General features: G+C 41.0%; 1 long non-coding RNA gene across 4 annotated transcripts; it reads left to right on the top strand.

Moving 5' to 3' along the window:
• Nucleotides 1–11467: 11467 nt before the first annotated feature.
• On the top strand, nucleotides 11468–23426 carry LOC309846871. Of its 4 annotated transcripts, none has more exons than XR_014302175.1 (3): nucleotides 11468–11578; nucleotides 20010–20215; nucleotides 22216–23426. It is a non-coding gene; the product is annotated as an uncharacterized lncRNA (long non-coding RNA). The 4 variants fall into 4 exon arrangements; XR_014302176.1 differs by lacking the exon at nucleotides 20010–20215 and adding an exon at nucleotides 16895–16986; XR_014302177.1 differs by having other exon boundaries at nucleotides 11468–11592.
• The last annotated feature ends 3152 nt before the right edge of the window (nucleotides 23427–26578 follow it).

Here is a 26578-nt window from a genome sequence, read left to right as displayed (position 1 = left end):
ATCAAATTCATTCATTTTGGTGTCCATACAGTATCCCCTCATATATCACGATTTATTCACCCACGACGGTGTGTATCGATGGACGTTTGGATTTTTGAGAGATTTTACTATCGCATACCATGTTCCACTAAACACTTTTATGCTTGTGTCTCCTTGGTGCAAAGTTTCTTTAAGAAATACAACTAGAGGGGCACCTGGGGGGCTCAGGTGTTAAGCGTCTGCCTTTGGTTCAGGTCATCCCAGTGTCCTGGGATCGAGACCCACATCAGGCTCCTTGCTCAGCAGGAAGCCTCCTTCTCCCTCTCCCACTCCCCCTGCTTGTACTTCTTTCTTGCTGTGTCTCTCTCTGTCAAGTAAGTAAATAAAATCTTAAAAAAAAAAAAAAAAAAGAAAAAGAACTAGAAGTAGAATTGCCAAGCAGGGTGGGTAGGAGGTGTGTGAGCACTGAGTATTCCAGATACTGCCAAATTGCTCTGCAAAGCGGTCACACACACTTATAGTCACATGAAGAAAGTGAAGGTCCTCCTTGACCCCATTCTTGCCAATATCTGGTACTGTAGACCATATCGTTACCAAATGATATCTCCTTTCTCACATGGGCATATACAATATTTTTTCTTTGGTCACTGGTGAAGTAAAACAATTTTTCATATTTAATTGGCTATCTGCTTTTTCTATATGGTAAACATGTTACTTTTATCCTTTGTTGGATTTTCTATTGGGTTTTATGTTTTTGCTAATTGATTTGTGAAACGTGTTTATATGGTACATTCTGATATATGTGCATATAGATATTTACATCTGTATATATAAGCATTTATCTCATATATATACTAATATATATTCAGTAAGGTGAACAACTACAAAATTAATACACATTAACTTTAAAAATTAATAGCATTAATTCATATATAGAGATAACTAGTTGGAAGACATAATAATAGCCTAATTTACAAAGTTCATAAGCATACAAAATACTTAGCAATATCTTTATTGAAAAATATAAAGAAATGTTAAAATGCTACTATGTACCTAAAGTAAAGAAAAGACTTTTCAAGTCCCTGGAGAGTAAACTAACATCATAAAGATGTAAATCCTTCCTAAATTAATCTAATAAATTAATATAATTCTTTCAAAAATCCTAGCAGCATTTTTCATGGAACTTGACACAAAATCCACGTATTGGAGTAAAAATATTCAAGAAGAATTAAGGCAAGGAGTGTGTACTACAAGATGACCAAAATTATTTAAAACTTGCAGTAATGGTAACCATGTGCAATGGCACAGAAATATACAAATAGTCATTCTTTCTCATGTGTCTATTTAAAACTTGATATATAATTGACATAAACATTATAGTAGTTTCAGGGGTATAACACAATGATCGGATATTTTTATATATTGTGCAATAATCACCACAATAAACCTAGTTAACATCTGTCACCATTCATAGCTATAAAATTTTTTATTGTAACAACAAATTTCTGTTATTAAAATATTCCTCTATTGTTACTTCTTCCCTCAGATAATTTTTAATTTTTCTCTTTTTAAGTTTTAATGACTAATTCTACTTTAAGAGGGAAAATAAGCATAACAGTCCTGCCTCTAAGACAAGGTATCTGATACCTTAATCCAAAGAGAAACCATTTCCTTCTGGCTGACTCAAGAAATACAGAAGAAATTAGCTAGGTTCTCTGGGCCACCTGATTTCCTTACATACAACAGCAAATTATACCTGAAGGTATTACACTCCTAAAAGTGTTTAGTGTTAGAATTTGAAGAAACCAAAGCGATCCTTTAGAGCATGTAACTCATATAACAAAAGAAGAAACTGACCTTCTGAACCCAAGGGAAACAAAATTAATAGCATTTGTCAGTAAGGTCCTCCTCGGATGGATAATACCAGCGGCCAGAAGGAATCTTTAAGGAGCCCCCAGGATGAAATCACAGCAGGCATGACTGTGCCAGCAAACACTGCTGGAGACAGGTGGAGACCGGGAGACAAAATTCATGAGAATTGCAGGGAGCCTGGCGCCCTACCTGAGCCAGCTGTATCTGCCTGTGCCCCCGTCTTCCCAGCCAACTTCACCCTTGCGAGACAGAAGCTGGTTTCTTTTCAGACTGTGATTCTCCTTGAAATGGTTTCAGAGCACTTTTGCTCATCTTCCTCCATATACCACACTGTGCTTTTTAAAAATTAGTCAAGTCGAATGATAAGTGCTCCAACCAGAAGCCACCACGTGGTTCTTCATTTGCATATGATCATAATTTAATCAGATTCTATTCACTTACTGAGATGTAAGAGTTACCAGGGAGTTTTAAAAAATACCTTGGGGATTTTTTTTTTTTAAGTCATCTCATGGTTATCTACTCTAGGAAGTAGGTGTTACAATCTCTATTTAACTGACATTAAGCTGAGGCTCAGGACGCAAGTCACTTTCCCAAGGACACAGGGAGGAAGGGCAGAGACAGAACTCCCATCCACGTCTAGCAGACTCTAACCCTATGCTTGCCATCTTGTGTGATGCCAACTGTCAACTCAATTTACATTGACTCTCGACTTAATTGGAGAGTCGCAGCATACTGTGACTTGGAATTCTGTGAAACTGGGATTCCAAAGAAATATACAATGTAATTACCTAGAATCCAGAACAGGTCACTCACTCTCTGGCCATGTGCCAGAGGATTGCCAAGCCTCCTGAACTGTACATTTCACTGTCTTTAGAGGATGTTAATAGAACTTCATTTGCTTCTATGTAACTTCAAGAAATTCATGTGCTGACATCAATACATTCCTGGTGATTATTGGGTTCAGCAGCACATACAGGAATAAAACAGGAATGTGTTGGTAGCTTGAAAAATACAGTAGTGACATAGTGATACAGTCACCTTCAACTTCATTCTTCTCATTCACTTGGCCCCTGGACTCTAACACCTCCCCCATTGTATGAAGCTCCTTCTTGCCCCAAGAGGCATTTACTCTTCCCTCTGCCTTAAAACCTGAACCGACCAGGTTTTGCATGCCTGCCTTTTCCTTTCAGTCTTGAATCAAGCATTGACATCTCAGGAATCGGATCACCTATCACCAGGACTCCACAATTTCACTCTTTTTCAAATCCCCCAGTTTGTTTCTTTCAGTTTTCTCAATTTGGAATGATCCTATTGACTTATTTTCTTGAGTTTGGAGATCCTTCCTGTTCGTTGTTGAATCTCTAGTACCTACAATAAAGCCTAGAAAATGACGGTAATTCAGTAAAGAGTTATCAAATGACTCCTTGAGTGAATGAGCGATACTGAAAAATCGAAACAGGGAAAATGATCAGAAAACTCTTTTCAACTACGTTTCCCAAAAGAGATTTAACAATGAAAATGGGGCACCAATCATACTTTTATTCTGTTCCAAAGCCCTGGTCAGTAAATACTGATTTCAGAGGCAAAACAAACCCGAGGCTTGACTCCCTCCGGGGTTTGCATTCCCAGCTCAGCAACCCTTCTCATGTGAGCACAGCCAGGGCTCTTCAGACCCTCCTCCCTCCACTCCTCTGGCGTGTGTTCTGGGGCTGCAAAGGTTGCTATTTACTGGGTTTTGTCCAGCCAACACAAAGTAAATATTTTCAGTTCTCGAACTCTGGTGGGCCGGGGAGAGATCAAATGGCAGCCCGGGGATCAACTCCGCCTGGTGCAGCAGCGGGCTGGGTGTGTGCGCCTCGGGAGCCCTGGATTTGGAACTTCTGGGGAGGGCGGAGTTCTCCAGCAGCTATGCCACAGGCGGGAAGAGCTTGGCAGCTCTAAGAGACAGCCGCAGCAACAACGCATCAAGTGGCAGGTGGTGTCAGGTCCACCCATTCTCCAGGGCTTGTAAATATCCCCAGACACCCGGAGAAGTCCGCGCATTGGAGAAGTGCGGAGCAGGGGGGATGGGTGGGGAAAAGACCCGGCAAATCAGGAGGAAGGGTAAATAGTTCTGCTGGGTGATCATTAAAGGCAACAAAACCTCGGTAGTCCTGAGTTCAAGTGCTCAAAATCCACGCCTACTTGTAAATAAAAATCTTTGGAAACCATCCGGGCTGTCTTCTCCAGGATTCTGCCATCTGACTGGACACTTGGAGAGCGATCCGAATTTTGTGAGCCCTCTGAGGCTCACAAAGTCACATCGCTCTTTTGGTTCAGGGTCGGTGGCAGCTGAGACTTCCAGATGATCTTTTCCTCCTGGCCAATGGGAGAGAGTATTAGGGCTTGCCCAAACAGGCCCCAACAAGGCACTTCTATTTAGTTTCTAGCATGATTAATCTGATTTGTTTTAGGTTCTGGGAAACTGGCTCTACCACAAGGTAGCTTCCTGGAAACTTAGGAAAACTGACATCCAAAAATTTTTAAGCAAATTAGACATTAAGGAGCCAATTGTATATGTTTCAAATCAACAAGCTGCTACATAGGCTAAGTTAATCCTTCTAGAAAAGGCTTCTAGTCGAGGAAAAAGTAGGTTTTGAGAAAATAGCCTATGTGCTTTTCAAGCTTGCTTTCTCAAGCCTCCTTTTAAAGGCTCATTGAAATCCCCCATCGAGAAAAGTACTGAATCTATCATCAGAAAGGTATCCGACAGCACCCCATATGCTACTGCTTCACCATTTTGAAAGGATGCACTGAGAGTGGAGAAGCTTCTCTCTTCGCAGTTGGGAGAATGTTCTCTGTGCCTAGTGAACGCAGCCGGGATCCTCTTCGAGGGGGACGGTCCTGGCCTGCCTGAGTAGAACATAGTGCTGGAAGGGAACGGGACTCAGGTTCTCACTTTTCCAAGTGAGAAAACAGGCTCCTAGGTAAGTTAAATAATTTTCCTAAAGAAACCAAGCCAATGAACGAACGAGAAAGCCAGTTCGAGAAGCTCCGTCTCTTGCTCCTAAGCCCACAACCCTCTCAGTTCTATTGGGAGGCAGACTCTGTTTACATTCTCCCAAGGGATGCAGTGGTAGACGCCACCTCGGGAGGTCCTTTTCCACACTGAAACGGGTCCCTCAGGGTCGTTTGAGGACACACCCGGGTTGCTCAGTCCGGGGTTTCATGTTCCATCCCTGCCCTCCCAAATCCAGCAACTGGTTTTTAAAATTATTTATTCCTGTCTTCTAAGAGCAGATTTTAAATCCAAACCAAACCTCCAAAAGAAGCCATAGGCCAAAGTCCTTACTTGCGCTAGACCTCTAGCAACACTAGCTATGGGTGGAAATCATTTAGGCTTTTCAGTTGCTTAAACCCTATTGCATTCTTGGGAGGAGGTAGCCTAGAAAAAGGTATTTTGGCAGATGCCCGTTCAGTTCGATTTCATGGCTATCTTCCCAACATGATTTTCTTTTTAAGGAGTCAAATTTTATATCACGGTCTTTCTAAGAATATAGGAGATGTAGCTTTTCTTTTCTCAAAATAACTTCTTCTATTTCGTAAAGGACAAAAAATTAACCATTCTTTTTTTGCCTATGGAAAAAAACAAAATAGAATTCTCTTGACAGTAGAGTTTTGTTTTAAAGTAAGAAAATTCTTATCCCCTACCCATGCTACAAATGGAAGAGATCCTTTTTAAGATTCAATTAGCTCTATTTTTATTTCTTATTATTTCCCTACAAAGCAGGTAGATGAAAACAGTGGCAGTTTTAAGTGAAATGCGTCTTCTTAATGGAAGAGATTCTTATAAAATATTTGACAATGTGGAATGTGGTGTTTATTCAAATTATACCTTCCCTTTCTTCATAAGCATATTCCCAAAGACAGCATTTGTCATAAACAGAGCATTGTAGTAGCTTTTATTTAGAGAATCTGGTATTTAATCCAGTCATTTCTCCTCAAGATCCATTAGTTTATTCATAATAATTAATGCTTTCTACATACTTCAGTTTCTGGTAGATCTTTTGGAAAACGACTGAGATACATGGAAAAATAATTTGAGTAGTAAATCAGATATTATGGGCCAGTTTGTGAAATCTGGCTTAAAGATATGGAAGCGGTAAAGAAAACCACACTTACCGTAAGTCTGTGCCCAGCATAGCCATGAGATTCAAGTGAATGAAAAGTGAAGAACACGTCGTCATTGGGACTAATATGTCGGTTAATAAATGTGAGTCTTCAAAGCCTTCCAGTTCTGTGGCCATCTGCTGGTATATGCTCAATCTTGTCACAAATCAGCTAGACTTTGTTTCCAAAAAGCAACCCATCTCAGTTACCTTCAAGACAAAGTGAAACGATCCCATCAGGATCTGAGCAACCTACAAAATCTCTGTTCCTGAATTCTACAATGCCTTTGAGTAGCTCAGTCTGTTACCTTTTAACATTAGCTCATTTAGCTAAGAAAATGGTGAGTTTTAGCTCTTCCAATAATAAGCTCTACTGGAATAAGCTCTACATCAGACTCATATGCATAATAACTTTAGGCAGATTTTAATAGGTTAGTTCTTAATACCTACTTGCTAGTTTTATCCTCATATTATGCATATTATAACTTTCCGGAAAATAAAAGTCTATCTAGAATATTAGTCAGGATGCCATAATTTTAAAAGATATCATAATTTAGAATTTGAGGGGAGACTCATCTGTGAGCTCATCTGAAGAAGTTGTTTGAAATGAAGAAGTTATAATAATCCTAATCTAAAGAATTTGTAATAATCCTAATCTAAAAACCTAATCCTAATCCTAATCTAAATCTACATCTAATCCTAATCTATGAGACATTATTTATGTGTGTTTTGGTAGAATTTTAATTTATTCTCCTTCACTAGGATATAAGCTGCACAAGGGCAAGAATCTTTGTCTTACCCCCGCCAACCCCCAATTGCTCTAGATAATGCCTGGCATGCAGTGGGCACTCAATAAATGCCTGGTGAGTGAGAGAGTGAATGAGTGCTCATGCTGGAGTCTCCTCCATGTGGTTGGACAAGGAATTCCATTCCTACCGTTGGAACACCGTGCTGGGGAATTCAGCCAGGAGTTTCCTCACAGAATCATAGCGGATAGAGTACAATGAAAGATGTGCATTCCTTTGGCCTCCATCTTAATTGTTGACAGTGTTTTAGAAGCATTACTAACTGCTTCCTTTCTGTACTCAGAAACAGAGGGAGTAAAACAATTTTATGTCACTTGCTTTCAAGGAAAGGGAGAATATGTCTCTGAATTTCCCAGACCTACCTTAGACAAAGGAGCTGGGCAACCAATACACCTTGATTCATTTGACTTAGAAAAATATTCCCAGCAAATATTCACTGTGGCTAGAGAGTCCAAAGATTTTTTTCCTCTGCTCAGTCCCCGCATGGAAAGGAGACAGTAAAATGCCACATAACCGATTTTGCTGGGTCTGTCATGATTTAGCCAAGATAGATGAACTTTCCAGTCTCCGTTCCAGGCTCCAAGAGGAGTACTGTGTGAATGGACTTCCTTGGTCAATGTTAATCTCTACTGGTAGAGAGACAGAGGAAATCAGGAAGTGGTTGGCAGATGCTCACTCTAATCCAACCAAGATGTCAGCCTCGAACACAAAGTGGTCCCACCATATATTTATTTACTTGAGAGTACTGTGGCTCACGAGTCCCATCAGTGAAGGTGCACATTTTATCATCTCTTATTATAGATATGAGCACACTGAGGTAGAGTCAAAATTAATTTACTGCATTTTTCTACTGAATTACTGAGGGAGATGGGAACAGACCAAGGACTATTTGACTTTGGATCCCATTGCTTAGTGATATGCCCATCAAGCTTGGCATATTAACAGATGCTGGCCAATGTTTTCGAATGCTAAAGTGACCAAACTAATCCTGGTTTTCCCCAAATGTCCTTGATTGTAGCAGTGAAATTCCAATGTCTCAGAAAAACCCCCTACCCAGGGCAAACTGGAATGGTCGGTCTGTCTGTTCAAGAAGTTGCCAGGACGTTGCTCACTTTGAATGAAGGTTAGTTTACCTCCAGCCAATCAGTCCCCTCAACCTGGGGACACAGGCTTTGCAAAAACTGAACAGAGTTTTCTATTAAAAATATCAATATATTTTTTGACCATTTGATAAATTCTGTTTCTTTTCTCAAATACCTGTCAGAATAAGTAGTTAGCCTGAAAAACTAACAGGCCTCGAGTAGAAAAGAACAAAGTCAGAGTAGAAGCATAACAAATGATCTCTGTCACAGGACTCATATGTTGCTTTCCTTCCCCCGGGTTACTTGCCTAGTGACTTACTGCAGATACACTCGTCAGCAGAGAGGGATCAGGGTTATAATTTGGATATTTGAGCATGAAAAGATCATTTAAAAAGAAACAAATGCCAGAAAATAAAGGTTCAGCAATGATTTACTCATACTTCCTTTCAAAAATAAGAACTAAGGAGATTTGTCAAAGGAAATAACCCGCCTTTGGTAATTTTGTTTTACATACATTTTGCATTTTTAGAATTTCCCCAAATGAAACACCACAGAGAAGAATGCACATTTTGCTATCCTGAACATATTTAATATACTGTTCTTACGACAGCTGTTGATTTCACAGAACTTTAACCTGCTGTGTAAATGCATCACCAGGAAAATCCTCAGGTTGTCATGGAGACAACCTTAGCACATGGCCCTTTGCTCTGCTGAACTGGTGTCAGCTTTCAGCCTCCCTGCATTCCAGTCTGGCATCCACGGGGCTACAACTCAGACTTCATTAAAGGCCCTGATGAAGGACAACACAGGAATCCAAGGCAATTACTAGAATTGTATGACCGCTTTCCATCAACACACCTGATGGCAGAACTGAAAATTAATTCCAGAGGGAACGGTGGTATTAATCAAGATTTTCTGGCATCTTCCTTGAAGAAACTCTGATAGACCCAGCTGTCTTTTTCTAGCTAATTTTAGGTCCATCCATTGTCTTAGCAGGGAGAGATAGCATTACAGCTGACATTTGGAAGATTATTTAAAGTATCATGTGACGAGTGCCACAAGTGTAAGGCCAAATTTTCAGTGTTGTTAAAAGAGTTGGTGAAATTTCTATCATCCCTTGCAGAAAATATAGAGCCAGTTTCTTTGAATCCTGTATGCTGATAATTCACCATGGCATTTTCTTAAAAACTGTGAATATTTGACTTTAAACAAAATTGATCTCAAATGGCTCACACAAAAACTATGGGATAATGAAGCAAAACTGACGGTCGTGAGGATCTTCTTATAATGCACTTCAAAATAGAAAAGAAGTGAAGTTCTATCGTGGCCCACCACTTCAGAGAGCAAATTAAAACAAACAAACAAACACATTTTATCTAAAACAGCAAGATTTTTAGTCTTGCAGACGTGCACACACCTGGGTGTGCACACATACACACGCACTCACAACATACGCACACAAGCATGTGCACTATGTTTTTGTTATTCCCCGAAAGTTGTTGGATTTCGAAACAAGAAGATTTCCAAGTGGGTTTATTTTATAAAACTTGTACACAGATGTGATTAAGCCCAATGTTTATTGGGCTCTTTGGCCATGAAGGAAACTTACAGAAATGGTTCTCAGTGAACCAACGCAAAATTAAAGACACAAAATGAATTGGGTAGTTTCGTCAGGCCATCATCACATGGTCTTATCTGGTGGTGATTCTGATGGAGGATGGGGCTGAGAGTGGGCATGGTGGACAACTAAGTTCAGGTGTAGTCGTCCACAGAAATTTGCCCAAGTGGGACTTATATTTGGCCTCAAGCACATGTACACAAATAAACCAGAAATGTATAACAATTGCCACGTTTAATAACAGTTTATTTATCAGAATGTGAGGAAAAGAGATACATGAGTGGCTCAGTCAGCTAATCATCTGCCTTGGGCTCAGGTCATGATCCCAGGGTCCTGGGATCGAGTCCTGCATTGGTCTCCTTGCTCATTGGAAAGCCTGCTTCTTCCTCTGTCTGCAGCTCCCCCTGCTTATGCTTTCTCTTTCTCTCTGACAAATAAAAAATAAAATCTTTAAAGATAAAATAAAATAAAATAAAATAAAATGTGAGGAAAAGATGGAGTTGATTTTAATTTGTTTTCTCACCCTTGTCTGGAAAGATCATGTGGAATCCATGCTCTGGTAGGAAATCTTCACTCAAAAGTCTGGCTGCAAGTGTTCTCTCCCTTCTGCTCACTCACTGAAGTCCTTAGTGACTCACTTCCTCAACAACAGTTCCCTGAGTGTGCCCTATGTGCTGGTCACTGTACATGGTACATGATGGCATGACAGTGAGTTGGTACATGTGATCCCGCCTCAGGGAGCTTACACTTTTCTGAGCTGTTCATTTGGCAGCATGATATTTGCTCATGTTTGGATGTTTGCTTCTGTATTTCCACATTTACGAAGCCTCAAGGGCAGGAGGTATGCAACTGAAATAAGTTGTTCTTTAATAAAGCTTTTTTAAAACTGAAATTTGTCATCAAACAGAATCTGCACAGCATTCGAGAAATATGACTTGTCCCATTTTTTATCTATTGTTGGATGAGTAGAGGTATGTCCCCTCATGATCACTCCTTTTTTTTATTTTTCCCCCCCATCAGAACTGGCCCAGAGAGTTAGGACTTTCTAAAGGAATCAATGTCAAAGAAGAAAGGTGTGTCACAATTAGGGTTACTTTAAGTAATACACTAAAGGTGTTATTCCAAACAAGAAGTTTCAAAACTCCATGGCAGAACAGTAAGTGAGAATATGAAACAACCCAGTATTTGTCCTCTGCTCCAACAGCTTAGTTTTATGGCTCTGTGCTCATTACCTCCAGGGTAAGATGGGACAGGACTACAGGAAAAATAACTCTTGCCTGGCATCTGCTTCCAAAAGCCTGATCCCTTAGGGAAATACTGAAGGCTCCAGCAGAGAGAATGTTTGGGGGGAAACAGAAACAGAGCTTCCTACTTCCCCTGGGGTTTCTAACGTTTCCCAGGTTTAAGGCAGGGAAGGCACATGGAATGAGATGAAGGGAAGGTGATGAGACCAGAGCGGTGGGTGGGACAGGGAGAGAACATGCTGGATTCCGTGAGGACTGAGGACCATCTCAACAAAGGCCACTATGGGAGGCTCAGTTCAAGCATCCAAGCACTGGGTGCAACTCAGAGATCTAGTAACCAGGGACCAATTTTAGGGGTAGCACTCATTTGAGCCTCCTTTCCCTGCCAGCATGCTAGTTGGACTAGGCTTGGTTATGCTGTAGTAACAAGCAGTCCCAAAGCTCACTGGAGCTTTCTGTCTGACTCACAGTGTTTGCTGTTGTGCACTGACTGGGGGCTCTGCCACATCGTCATGTTTGTCTTCTCTAAGAGAACCCAGGGCAATCATACCAGTTGCTGTCTGGGCCCAGGCCAAAGGGAAACAGATTGTGACATAGACCCAAATCACTCCTAAATCATCCGTCCAGATGTAACAGCTGTTACTTTTGCTCCATTTTCATTGGCCAACACACATCATGGGCGAGGCCTGGGTTTCAGTGGTGAACCCAGGGAGGGGAAATGGGGGAATGGGTCAGTGACTACTCACACCATCTACCACGTGTACTCTGTACAGCACGCAAGCCCTCTATGGTACCAAGAACGAGAGCGAGAGCCCTGGACCCCTGGCAGGTCTGCCTGTGTGGGTGAGTTTGTGTGGGGGGGGTGGGACGGTGGTGGCGGCATCTGGGTATGCAGGTGACCAGAACCAGGTGAGCCCAAGCTAGAAAAGGGCTTCACTGGTTCCTGACACCAACCTGGGGTAGCAGCCTCATTAGTAACAAGCAGATACGCTTCCCAAAGTGACAATGAATTTTGTTTTCGTTTTTGTGTTCCCATTCACTCGATTGAATTAGCTAAAATAAACCAGAAAAAATACAATTAGTGTTCTTATCTGAGAAGTGACAGGAGTCAAATTTGCTTAAAACATTATCAAAACTGACACATTGCCTAGAACTGACTGTTAGTCCTCACAACGCCTTGTTTTTTATTAATTAATGAACTTGCTAGAAACTGAAGTTTGAGAAACATCTAAACAAGCTTATTACTCTTAGTCATAAAGAATTTTCTTCCCGTGTCAGTTTTTAATCTTTGCTTTTCGAGTTGATCTCGGCAAGATTGAGAAATTTAAACTTAATCAATGTGACTTTGGGGATAATGAATGATGATGCATGTTGCAAACGTTCATTGACTATGTTGCCTTTACCATTTGTATTTTTAAGAGAGATGATAAATGCTGGAAGACAATTATCTCCCACTTGGTTAAACTTTGGGGTTTATCAGTTGAATCTAAGAAGTCACCTTCAGAAATTCACTTACCCTTACTTCATTTCTGTTACCCTGTCTGGTTGATCCAACATCCAGGCTTTTATACTTTTTCTTATTGCTTTGTAGGAGCTCTTTCTATATTGAGAATACTGATAGCATGATGGATTTCTGTTGCACACAGTGACTGTGAAAACAAATAAAACATAATGTTTACATCTTAAGATGGTTGTCCCAAGACAGCTGACCACTCCAGACTCTCCTGCTTGGAGTCATCCCAGTTGTCTGCCTGAAATCATTCTACCCTCCCCTGAAACCTTGCTCTGCAAACTGTTCATTCTTCTCCATGCGTCCCTTCCTTTGGGTAGACTTTCTCCTCACCTTCTCCAGGCTGCCCACTACGCTCACTGCCTATAGCACCCGGGCTGCACCCTCCTTTGGGGCATTAACCTGAGACCCCCTTGTGTGACTATCCTGGTGCCTTTTCTGTGCATTTCTCCACTCCAGGGACCAGGTCTTGTGCTTCCTCCCTGTCCTCACAAAGCCCGAGACACTCATGTGGCTACGGGCCATGTATTCCCAAAGGGGACTGAAGTCCAGATCACAGATTTCTTTCCTCCATATTCGCTGAGTCCAGCAACTGTTCTCAGTACTTGTCAGTGGATCAAGTGGAAGTTGTGAGAAAGGGCAGAGGACAGGCCCACGCATGGTGACTCAGCCTGTCACCGAAGGAAAAGAACGAGAATGTTCTACATCGTGCTCACATTCTGCACCATAGGCTAGTATCCAGAGGCTTTCTTAGGGTCCCTCAGAAAAGCTAAATATCACAGTGGTAATATCAGAGAGCTGGAGCGACCCTTACTGAGTTTCTGTTACTTGCAACAAAGCATCTTGCATAACACAGTGATGATATTTTAGTAATTTCCTTATACGGGCAGAGTAGAGGGGCCACACAATTTAAAGCCATTGTTAATTTTTTTCCTCACTTAATATAGAAATCTGATGAAAAGATTCTCATGCCATTATGCATTTTTTCCTATGGGAGTTTATTAGTTGTACCATTAATAAATTTTATTGATTATGATTATGGAATATTCGAGTTGTTTCTGAATTCCTTAATATTTTAAACAATGTGATAACGAACAATCTTATTTGTACACCTTTGAGCAACCCTCTTGATCATTGGGTGGGTATGAATCATCAAAAGTGGAATTGGGACCAAAAGGCATTTTCATTGTCACACACTGATATATTGTCTTCCAGAGAGACGTCTGGAAGACGTCCCGCCCACCCCACAATAGTGCCTTGGGGCTTACTTTTCCACACCCAAATAGCACTATTTTGTCACCAAGGTCTCTGCAACCAGAGAACTGGGTCCTCTATCTGCCAGGGACGGGACCAACCGTGTGACTTCAGGCTCATCACTCAACCTCACTAGCCCCCGTCTTCTCATCTGTGAAGTGGGAATGGATTGCTCACATAGCCTTCTCTCTGCTCTATACCTTGCCTTTCCATGCTTTCCATAACCTACCCACTTTGCCTACCAGAAAATAAGGCAGTGTGCATGCCTTCGGTCTCTGTTCCACTAGGCATCCCACAGATCCATACAAGGTATTATTTGAGAGCATTTGAAAAACAACTGCCCTGAAATCTGTCCTGCAGAAATTTCATGAACCTTAAAATTCTAAGCCTGGAAATGATGAAGTGAACACTGCCCATTGTTAAAACACATGGTTCAATATCCCAAGGCTTGAAAAACAGCTCCAGAAGCAGAATTTTCATAAGAGGAAGAAGGATATTTGAAAGCAGAACTGATTTATAGTTTTATAATCAAATAGGTGAAGGGGATTAAGAGTATATTTATCATAATGAGCACTGAGTAATGATGTCTAGAATCATTGAGTCACTATACTGTACACTTGAAGGTAACAGAACACTGCATGTTCACTATACCGGAATTAAAATTAAAAACTCAATTAAAAAATATTTGGGATGGGTTGGATGGAAAACATCAGTTCTGTTAAGGTAAATTGGGTAGATCAAATTCAGGTCAATATATATTTTTTGAAAATCTCAAACATCCTAGTTATCCTGAAGTTTTAGACACAGAGAGTGGTCCAGAATGTAAGCATCTTCTACTGTTCCGAGTCTTAAATCAGGCAAGCTGTGAACATTTGGATGGAGGGACACTCGAGACAAAGTGCTTCTTAGCAGACATTTCATCTGACATAAAGTAAGAAGAATTTTTTAGAAGTGTACTTAAAGCTACGGGGGATAAAGATTTTGAAAATATTCTGTCTTCCTTGTTTTATTTTAGTGAGCATAAATGTTTATTCATAACTTCAATATGCATAACTATTTTTCGCATGGCATCTTAAGATTTTTAAATACAATATTCCCTATTCTAGATCTTTCAAAAAATGTAATCTTTCTAGTTGGCAAAGAAATGTTCAGATAAACATTAGCAGACAGAAACACATGGTACTTCTAAGACTTATTTATAAGTGTTAAATATTGTGATCTTAAATAAGTGGCTGAAGGTCTCTGTGCCCGAGTTTTCCCATCTGTATAATGGGCTAGTAATCACAGTTGCACTATCTCAGAGTGTTCCCGTGAAAATAAAACAAGTTTATACTATATCCCACTTCACTGATTCAAAGACACACCATCTTCCACATATTTATATATCTGAAACCCAGATACACCTCACAACTGATGGAATTTATGTTCACGTGTTTTTAAAATGTTTTTTTATATATTTTTCTTTTTATTAACCATCCATTGACAATACTTGTACTGATAATGCAATACAGAATAATGTTTTTAAATACTCTGTGCCTTATGGTCACGGGAAATTAGTTTTTAACATTAATTCATTATCATAGAATGAATAGGTATCTTTTTATTTTTTAATTTAGAATGAAGAAAATTTATTTTTACTTTTTTCAGCATATGAGATGATGTTTTTATTTAGCATATGTGTGTGTTTTATTTTATTTTATTTTTTATTAACATGTAATGTATTATTTGCCCAGGGGTACAGGTCTGTGAATCATCAGTCTTACACAATTCAGTGCCCAACATAGCACATCCCTTCCACAATGTCCCTTACCCTGCGACCCCATTCCCCCCTCCCTTCTCCCCTCCTCCAACCCCTCAGTTTGTTTCCTGAGATTAAGAGTTTCTTATGGTTTGTCTCCCTCTCTGGTTTCATCTTCTTTCATTTTTCTCTCCTTTCCCCTATGATCTTCTGTCTTGTTTCTTAAATTCCTCATATCAGTGAGATCATCTGATAATTGTCTTCCTCTAACTGACCTATTTCACTTAGCATAATACCTTCTAGTTCCATCCATGTCGTTATAAATGGCAAGATTTCAGGGGTTTTTGGTGGTTGCATAGTATTCCATTGTCTATATATACACCACATCTTTATCCATTCATCTGTTGATGGACATCTAGGTTCTTTCCACAGTTTGACTGTTGTGGACATTGCTGCTGTAAACATTGGGGTGCAGATGCCCCTTCAGATCTTTATCTTTAGGGTAAATAACCAGCAGTGTGATTGCTGGGTCTTAGGGTAGCTCTATTTTCAACTTTTTGAGGAACCTTCATACTGTTTTCCAGAATGACTGCACCAGCTTGTATTCCCACCAACAGTGTAGGAGGGTTCCCCATTCTCTGCATCCTCGCCAGCATCTATTGTTTCCTGACTTGTTAATTTTAGCCATTCTGACAGACATTTCTGCAAAGACATCCAAATTGCCAACAGACACATAAAAAAGTGCTCAACATCACTCGACATCAGGGAAATACAAATCAAAACCACAGTGAAGGGGTGCCTGGGTGGCTCAGTGGGTTAAGGCCTCTGCCTTCAGCTCACGTCATGATCCCAGGGTCCTGGGATCGAGCCTCACATCGGGCTCTCTGCTCAGCGGGGAGCCTGCTTCACCTCCTTCTCCCTCTGCCTGCCTCTCTGCATGCTTGCGATCTCTGTCTGTCAAATAAATAAATAAAAATAAAAATTAAAAAAAAAAACCCACAGTGAGATACCACCTCACTGTTGATAAGACAGCGTTCTGTTTTTCCTGTACCTTGAAAAATGTCAAAATTTCCCCAACAACAGCAAAAAAAGCTCTGTCAAAAAAATTGCAGAATAGATACCAGCACTTACAAAACGATCTTGAAGGCAATAGTAGAGCACTCTTAATTCCCAGGAAACAGATGATTGAAGGGAGAAGGAAGTGACTGGGTAGAGCCAGGTGTGTTTTGCAAAGTTCTAGAAGCAGGAATCAAAAAGAGACAAGTTCTGGATAATTTGCAAAGTCAGCTTCAAAGCCCAGGGTAGGGACTTGTAGTCCCTTTATAGATTCCCTCAAAAAAGACTGAACCACCAACGTTCTTATTGGCTCAGAAGATATTGTAAAGAAACAAGGACTTGGTCGTTAATGATTTAGTCAAGCATTTGAGACTGTATGTGAAGAAGCTTAGTAAAAACTTAATCATTTCATTTTGTTCACAAATGAACAAATGAAGAGTAATTCATGGTACACCTCTATGCCTAAGTAAATCTAAAAGGAAATCTTTTTTACTAAGTATAAAAGAGAAATTCTAAGTGATCAGGAAGCATTATGGCAGAGTTTAATTGGCAACATTTTTTTTTTCTTCTCTTGGTGTCCCATAAAGAAGAGTTGCCTCTTGTAATCACTGGTGATTTTGTTTTGATGAAACACAGTATGTGTGAGGTTCAAATAGTATCTGGACATAGCAATTGCGAGGTAAATTTTTCTATTATTTTTCCTGGGTGATAGCATTGTGGATATTTAACTACTATTTTTTTTCTGGATCTTTTCTTATTTGCTAAATTGTCTATCTTGAATATATTTTTTAATTAAAAATATTTTTTATTAAATAAATAAAAATGTTTTTAGACATGCAGAAGCTCCTGAGAGGGTGACCCGCATAGTCAGTGCCTTCTCAAAGTTGATGAGTCAGACAAGAGCCCTGCAGGGAGCTTGGAGAAGGGCGTGGCCTGGCCCTCCCAATCCTGACTTCTGGTAGACCAGCATGAGCAGCATGAGTGGCACAGCTGACCAGTCTATTCATAGGCAAAAGGAGGTCAGCTGAGATGGTCTATAACATCACTCCCTGCTCTGACACCTAGCCCACAGTTCCCCACAGCTGCTAGAGTTCTTTCTCCACACCCGGCCCTATCTCTCTGAGGCAGCACAGCCCAATAGAAACAGAATGAGGGCCACGTTTGTGATTATAAATGCTCTACTAGCCACATTAGAAACATACATGATGAAACATAGATGAAACATAGAAACGTAGATGGATAGAAGTTAGTTTTAATAAGATATCATTCGTGGATAAAAAGGTAGAGCATAAAGAATATAGTCAATGGTACTGTAACAGTGTTGTATGGTGACAAGTGATGACCACTACCCAGCTTGTGAACACAGCGTAACACAGAGTTGTCCAATCACCATGTTCTGCACCTGAAACTAATGTCACATTGTGGTCAATTCTACTTCGGTTAAAAGAGTAATATATCTTAGTAATGGAATATGTCCAATATATTATTTCAACATGGGATAACAACTATTTATTCCATGCCTCGATGGAGCCCTGAGCTAGGTACTAGAGGGGACAGCTCCTGTCCCCACTGGGATCAGTTTGTCAGAATGTTTAGTTAATGCATTTTTTATTCTAAACTGACACAGACGAGATAGGCTGACTCTATCACATGTCTTTTAGATCCAATTTATTATGTTCCTTCAGTTCCCTTGATTTATTTTGCCTATCACTGATTTTCAAAGCTCTTATAAGCTTATTACTCAGGGTCCCATTTAAAAACCCATTCAATTTTTTTTTAAAGTATAAATAATACTATAAAGGAACTTTCAGCTTTCATTCAACCAATACTTTTCCAGAACCAGTCTAACAAAGAATAAAAAAAAAAAATCTTCATGAAATAATTTGGAGGACACTTGCTCAAGAGTATGTCTTCCCCCAACTACAGCTTGTCCAAAATTCCCACCCTTAGAGCCTTTCTTCTGGTTGAACGTTATCTTTACAACTGCTTATTTTTTAAGCACCTACTTTTTGCTAAGTGTTGTGGAATATAGCAAGAAAATGCCCCCTATCTGCAATGAGTGGTCTGATATATATTCAGCCCCTATTCCAGGGAAGCTGGGCCTTCATCCCAATAGGTGAGGCACTGCTTACTTTCCCATAGCCATTTGGAATGCAAAAGACAACTTACGGTGGAATAACAACATATATAACACGGCCGCAAGGCTACAGAAACTCTAGAGAAGGAGCTGGTGAGTGAAGCCTTCCTAGATGCAAGTAGAAAGGCTTCACACTGCCCAGCCAAAGCAGTAAGGGACCTGGAACAGAATCAAGAAGCCTAGTGGGGCAGCACAGAAAATCACGTAGACAATAATAACATAGATATATAGGATACTAGTGGTGGGGGCTCCTGTGGTCTGGGTTGGGGGAGAAGAAATAGGAATATGTGGTGGGGGAGGGAATATGCGGGGATACAAAATAACATATTTGGATGCAATCTTGCTCAACCACAGCTTCTGCTCTGATTGGCTGACCCAGCGATGAAGGATGTTGACCACAAGCCAGGCTGGATCACCTAGTTCACTCGGGATGTTGGGATGCATGGTTTTCTATCCCTTTGGAAGGGACCAGCTGTGATGTGAGGCAGTGAAGACTGTGGGTAAGAAGCAGGGGAAAGACAACAAGTAGGGAACTAATCGGCTCCCTGAGTTTCTTTTGAAGTCTCCATGTTTATTTTGAAACTCTGCTAGGAACCAAAGCGACAGCAAGTTTTAGTATATTCATTACTTTGCCACCCATAACAGTAACAGATCCCCTCTGTGACCTGATAGAGCTCAGTGTCTAGAAGGAGCATGTCTTTTAAAATAGGGAAATCTTGATGGAGAAAAGGAGCTCGGGAATGGTTTAAAGTATTCGGTCCCACCTAGGCTAACAAAAAGAGGCCACGTGGACAGACTAGTGAAGGCATGAATGTCCAGAAAGTGTCCACCAGAACACATGACTTTGAAGACCACAGGCCACCATCCTCTGAAATGCCTCAGTTTTATGTGGGTCCTTGGGATGCAGCAGAACCTCTGAGGACATTTTATCATAAAGAATTTCAAGTGCACACACATACACCCACAGGCTCACACTCACATAGAGAAACAGATAAATCCCTTATGTCTTCATACCGATAATCAACATTTTATCAATCCTACTTCTTCTACATTCTCTGCTTCCCTGAAGTTTGTTGTTGTTGTTGTTGTTAAGTTTTTAAACTTCCATTCCAGTATAGACAACATACAGTGTTATATTAATTTGGGGTGCATAATATAATGATTCAACAATTCTATACATTACTCAGTGCTCATCATTCCCTGAAGTTTTTCAATGTAAACCTTAGACATTGTGTTATTTCACCTGTAAATACCTTAGTGCATTAGCCTCTGTTAAGGTCTCTATAAGAATCATAATCTCATTATATTATCACACCAAACAGAATTCACAGTAATTCCTTAATGTTGTCTGGTACCCAGGCATATTATAAGTTTCCAGCTGCCTTTTTACAGTGGATTTCCTTGAATCAGGATCCAAATGAAGCCCAGCAATTGTCTTGTCATTGTGTCTCTGATTTGTCTTTCATTCAACATTTTTTTCTCCTGTACCAATGATTTGTTGGCAAAAAATTTCCTTTTTCCTGTAGAACCCAATATCCTTACAATAAATTTCTTTCCTGCTTCAGGCAGTCAGAGTGGACTTCAGCTGACTACAGCTAAGGACTGAAACACAAGCCTCGCAGTGGTCCCAGTTTTACAGGGGAGGAAAGTGAGGTTCACCAAGGTTAAGTAACTTGCTAAGTTTTCAAAGCTGGTGACAGTTGCAGCTGGAATTGGAATTCAAGCTCTCGGACTCAATGCTCGATGTCATCACCATGCCTGTCATTCCCAGGTCTGTCCGCACGCTAGCATTTTGTTGAATATTTTATGCCCCTTTCCTCTGTCCCAAGCTCATTCCAGCCTCCAGCACGGTCTAGGAATCCAGAACACCTGGGTTCTCACTGCCAGCAACCTCTCTGCTCAGCTCAACAAGTGTTGGCTTTATTACAGCCCATTACACTTCCTTCCAGAAAACAGGTGTGAATGGGGGTAAACCTGAATGTCTTTTACATATGTCTCTTGAACCTAAATGCACTAGGATGGTGGTTCTCAAAGGGGACTGCACCCTGGGTCAGCAGCTGTAGCAGCAGCAGCAGCACCTGGGAATTTACTAGAAGCCCCATCCTAGACCTACTGAAACAGAAACTCTGGCATTGGTGGCGCCTGGCCATCTGTGTTTTAAGAAGCCTTCTAGGTGATTCTGGCACCTGTTCAAATTTGAGAACCAATGCACTGACCCTTACCACCTGTGTATCCCCATAACACCATGCTAACAATGAAAAGTCCAAAATTGCTGCTGTTGTCCGGCTCGTGCGGCACCTATAATCCTGAGTGTAGAATGTCCTTTCTTCGGGGACTGGATATTCTTTTTCTACTGTTGAGTTCAACATTGGACTTTTTGGTATTTAAGGAAATATTCTTATTTTTTTAAGTGTCATCATGGAACCTCCTATTCCTTATGTTAAAATCATAGTAGTAAATGAAAGCCTACACTTTCCACACTAAAGCCTTGTTTTTCCCATGGGACAGCAGTGTGTTAGAGCTATCACTGGACATGATGCTTCCAGGCAAATGACTCAAGACTACGTTCAAATCTGCAGAAACTCCCAAACATGAGGGGTGTCTGAAGACGCTGGCTGGCCGTGGGCTGCCTGCCCTGAGCAGAGTCTCTGGCTCCCTTCATCCTTGGAGCTGATGAGGGAAGGGATAAGGATAAGACTCACAAAACTTTGTGAGGCCATAGGATCATAGGGAGAAGATTTAAAATTCAGTCAAGTCTCTAAAAACCATTCGTGAAAATTTCCTTGTTCTGTTTCTGGTGTCTGTGATAAGCCCCACTTGCCCTGGCCACTTAACCATTCAGCTGAAATTCCCCTCCCTGGAGTCTTGCCATCTCACTCAAGATGGATGAGAGCGGACAGTTGGCTCACTGTCCCCACTGACCTCTGATGCACCATCCCGGTGGGGCAGCACCGGATCCCCGGCCTCCGGGGGTCTGACCTGTCTCAGTCATCGGACATCACTGGTGGGTCCCCAGTGTTGTGCCTTCCCCCTACAGCCGGAGCATTCACGTTTGAAGCCCTGTCAGAAGACAAAGATGAACGGCAGGGCCATTCCTTGTGAAGCACCATCTGTTTTTCCTCTCCTGGAACCAGCTCTTTTTCTCTCCTCATCTACGTTCCTTTCTAGGGCAGAGTGATACTTGAAGGATTCTTTAACACTTTCCTTTTTAAACTATTCATAGATACCCTCCTCACCCTTTGCAACTTTCTGGACCATACTGAATTTCCCAGCAGTGAGAAACAGGCTGATCTTACTAGATATGTCAAGTCACAGCTGTGCTACACACACACACACAGAATGTCTTTACATTGGCTTCTCTGTTCCGGTGTTTTCTCTTCAGAAAGTGAGTGAAATAGCCCCATGGCAACTAAACCACCAACACCAATTTCACATGGCAACCCACTGGAAAGTTCTGGAAAGAGTTTGCCCCACAATGTTTGGGGCATATGTTTGTGTCGGGTCATATGTTATCCCAGACATCACTCCCGTTCCTGAAGTGAGAAGTGAATACGTCTCTAGTGTTAGAAAAACAAGCTGCTGTTTACTCAGAGCCAGTTATCTGAACCCAAACCCTCTTTCTTGGAGCCTAGAGTCTTGATCCAGCCTGAGACCACAGTCTTTTGCAGTAAATAGGCAGGCAGCTCATGTACCAAGGTGTTTGGCCTCGGAGAACAATCCAAGAAAACCCTTTAATCCACTACCTTCACTGGGTTTCTCCATTTCTTTCAGGGCTGCCACGGGCTCTTAACATGATATGAGAAGGCGCCCAAGGATCACCTATTCTACATGGCGTGAGAACATTTCAGGGGTTTGTGCTCTTCCCATCAATCTCTCTTTCCCCTTGGCTCTTTCTTACCAGGCTCCAGGATGAAAAACAAGGACGTTCCGACCTCGCATATTAAACCATAACTAATTATTATTAGATCAGTTTTCACTTCTTCCCAGCCCAAACGTCAAAGGCAAAGGTCTTCATTTCCTAGTTCCAGAAGGCCCTTTTAGCTAGGGCAAAAAGGTGGACCAGAAGATCCAGGGATGAACCGACTTCAACTGGCACCAAACCTATAGAAGTATAAAGGCTTTTTGGCTACTGAAAGTAATGAATTCCAGCCTTGTCGCCGGAACTGTCTGCAAATGCTGTGAATGTTGTTGATGTTCCCTGAACCACGGAAAAATGCCCACGGGGAAGCAGAATCACTCTGAATTCAGATGTGAAACCACATAAAAGCCACGCATTGAGCACATAGAGCCTCCAAATTCCACATCTGGAAGAGACTCCGGAGGGAACCTGTGAGGACCACAAACTTCAAATCATGGGTGAGGAAACCGAGTTTATAGTGGCACGAGTCCACACACCTCCCAGCCTGAGTCTTCTATCCCCTTGTCCATCTGGGGATCATGCCCACCATTTTGTCATCACATGGCTGGACAGAAAGTACATGAATAAAGACCAGGGGTTCTGAGCTCTGTTGTTGTGTTTTGGTGCTGAGAGAAAAGTTCAAGATGATCCAAATCAAGTATATTAAGCTCTTCCAAGAGGCATGTAAAGTCTCAAGAGTCAGAGCAGATGTATATGTTGGAGGACTTAGACCTAGGGTCTGAGATGGGACAAGCTAAGGTTGAGCCACCATTCCGCTGCTCACCAATGTTGACCTTGGGCTGCCATATGACCTCTAAAGGTGATACCTCATTGGTAAAGTGAAGATAATAGCACCCAATTCGCTGAAATTCTATGACAATGTAAATGTTTAATGTAGTTATTAGCACATATATGCCCTCATAAATCTTAAACAATATTACTAGTATGACATTGTAATTAATAACAATAGTTATAATATCAGAGAAATCATTCAGGGTGTTTTGGATTCAAAATTTAAATTTTTAAAAAAGATTTTATTTGTTTATTTGAGAGAGAGAGAGAAAGCATGAGAGGGAGCAGTGGGAGAGGGCTTCCCACTGAGCAGGGAGCCTAATGTGGGGTTCGATCCCAGGACCTGGGATCATGACATGAGCTGAAGGCAGATGCTTAATGACTGAGCCACCCAGGCGCCCCAAAATTTAAATGTCTAAAAAAAAACTGTTTGGCACTTAGAAACATGAAATGAGAAAGAACAATTCTATGTCATCATAGGACCCTCACTTTTGAGATTCATCTCATCTAAAGGAAATATCAAAACTATATTTATTACTGAGAGTGACTTTGTCGATTCTCTCTATTGCTTCACGAAAATTCTTTGAGTGAAAAATATGTCCTGAGTCCTGCTTGCCCCCTTTCTAGCCTGGTCTCCCTTGTGGCATCAGAGTCCTGACACAACGCACCAAGAGGGCTCTCCCACACTGCGTGTCAGACAGCGGGGACCTCATGTACCGTCCCTGCACTTGCCTGTCATCTTGGAAAGTGGGATTCCCTGAGTTTCCACTCCTCTTCGTTTGTTTGTCATAGCCAGCATTACTGTGACTGCCTGCATCGTGGCTCTAGACCAGAAATGTTATTGAGGGTGAGGTTCGGGACCTCTCTGTTGGGATAAAGGGTGAGGAATGGATGCAGAGAAGGACATGGGAATGGGTGGGGATAAAAAGATAGGGAGAAAAGAAAGAATTTATCTTCTTTTTCAGATCAGAAAAGGATTTGCTTGCGATCCTGAGTTTTGAAGGGTTTTGTTTGTTTATGTTGGTGGGGTGCAGACAAGACCACTTGTGTTTGGGAGAAGGCAGCTATTAGTGTGTAAACTACAGATTCTAGAAAAGCAAGGGCAGAGGCCCTTTGAGATGGAGCATCAGAAAAGAGTATGAGGGTGAGAAATGCCAAAAGTAAAAGTCCCGTTGATGTTTGATGATCCCATGTGACCCACGTGAGGCGAGGGCTCTCTACAAGGCGAGAGACATGAGGTAGGACATGGAGGAAGGGGGTTTACTGGCTTCAAAGGGAAGCCGCTAAGTTAATATTACCTTTTGCTTTTTTGTTGATAAATTCTGTTCCAGTAGTGTTTGCAGCATGTAAGAATGGGTTCAGGACAGAGCTCTGTTTCGAGAAACCTCTATTTTCCAGAGCCAGCAGACCTTAGAGAAGTCAGGACAGCAGACACAGACCTTGTACATCCGCTCACATTAAATGCATATATGTATGTCATATACTTGCATACACACACATTTTTTAATCCTTAAAAGATAACCAAATTATGGTTTTCAGGAATGGAATCCTTTTGTTTAAATAACTTTCCTTTCTTCATTCTTATCACAAAAGTGTAAGTGTGAATTTTTCTTGAATGGATAGTAAGTCCCATTTCCCTCACGTTTGGTGGGACTCATGTGGGAAAAGAAGAGTCAAGGTCTCGGACACCGGTATCCATGGTCTTGACTGCTAGGTCTCCAGTTCACGACTCACCTCCCATGGTCAGTGTCGGTACCTGTGGCATGCCTAAGTGCTCTCATGCAGCGCAAACAGCCTAAACTCTTCCTCAACACAAGTGTATTTCTTGCTCACACTGTGCTCACACACCGTGCAGGCATGACAGACAATCCCAGTAGCTGTTTTCCATGTGAGGTTTGGTGATGTTCCGTCATGTCTCAAGTCAGGGAAGGAGAGACACAGTGAAGTGGGTTCACTGGAAGTGACATCACCACTTCGGCTCACGCTTCACTGGCTTAAGCAGCCACATGACTGTGCCTAATCTCAAGGGAGGGAGAAATTACAGTTTCCAGAAGGAGAGACGGACAGAAGTAATCCTACCAAAATATCCCTCGGTCATTCTGAAAATGAAAAAGCAAAGAGTATCACTGTCCTATCTAAATTGTCTCCTAAGTTGTTGACATTGGCTGTTCTTCGTGGTTAGTCCATCTTAGCTTCTGGAACCACCTGTCTTGTTCCCTTATGCATCGTATGTTAGTTATCTAACTATCTAACAGACGGATGGCTCTTCACTAGACAGTCAAATAATATACCCCAATTAAATTCAGATTTTACCCATGTCACCTAAATTTTTGACATAGCTTATTAGAAATTTAGAATTTTATAAACAGAGAAACTAGCCAAATGGTCCCAGAACTCTGAGGCCATATCCGCATACATAGCCTCACTGCTCTCAAGTACATAAGCGTTAGCCATTGCTCTGTTGAGCTAGGTTTGCTGAGAGTAATATCTCTGATATTCTTCATTTTCGCACAAGAATTTTACCTAGAATTTTATTAAGCTGAAACCATTGGACAATGCTTTCTGCGTTATGACTTCAAAGACGACCTTTTTCCAGTTATTTATGATTATTTTGTCTGTAAGAATATAAGTACTTAAAATAGATACAATAACTATTGACTAGTAAAATAATAGCTTACTGATCCAAATATCATTCTCTCTGGAAGCTCAACTCTTTGAGAACCTTGAAGGAATTTGAAATAATAGGATAAGCAATTTAAATAAATGTCACAGAATATATTTATGGTTACTTTTCCTCTAATCATAATACATATCATATGGTTATTTAGGAATTCATTAAGCTGGGGATTGTATTGAATCCCTGCTTCCCAATATAATAATAATAATAATAATAATAATAATAATAATAAAACAAAAGACCACAAGAAGTGAACCCAAGGATTTGAAAAACAGAACTTTCTAGAAGTCTGACTCCATCCACCTCCATGTCTTTGAAGAGCAATGCAACATGATAAGAATATAGTTTACAGGGGTGCCTGGGTGGTTCAGTGGGTTAAAGCTTCTGCCTTTGGCTCGGGTCATGATTCCAGGGTCCTGGGATGGACCTCCAATTGGGTTCTCTACTCAGTGGGGCATCTGTTTCTTCCTCTCCCACTCCCCCTGTGTGCGTTCATGCTCTCGCATGCTCTCTGTCACACAAATAAATAATTTTTTTTTAAATGGTTGCAGGAAAATGAATGAATGGATAAATAAATAAATGGATATCTATCTATCTATAAGAACAGATACAATATGATTCCATTTATTTGAAATTCCAGAATAGACAAAACTAATGATATTTTTTTAGGGATAGAATCGTATATAATAAAACCTAAGAAGAAAGGTAAGAAAATGACTCATCACACCAAATTCTAAAGAATGATCTACTTCTGAGGGAGAGTTAGT

The sequence above is a fragment of the Mustela nivalis genome (genome assembly GCF_964662115.1).
Source record: "Mustela nivalis genome assembly, chromosome: 13".
Taxonomy (NCBI): domain Eukaryota; kingdom Metazoa; phylum Chordata; class Mammalia; order Carnivora; family Mustelidae; genus Mustela; species Mustela nivalis.
The sequence above is the reverse complement of the archived record's forward strand: the minus strand, read 5'-3'. Positions and strand labels throughout refer to the sequence as shown.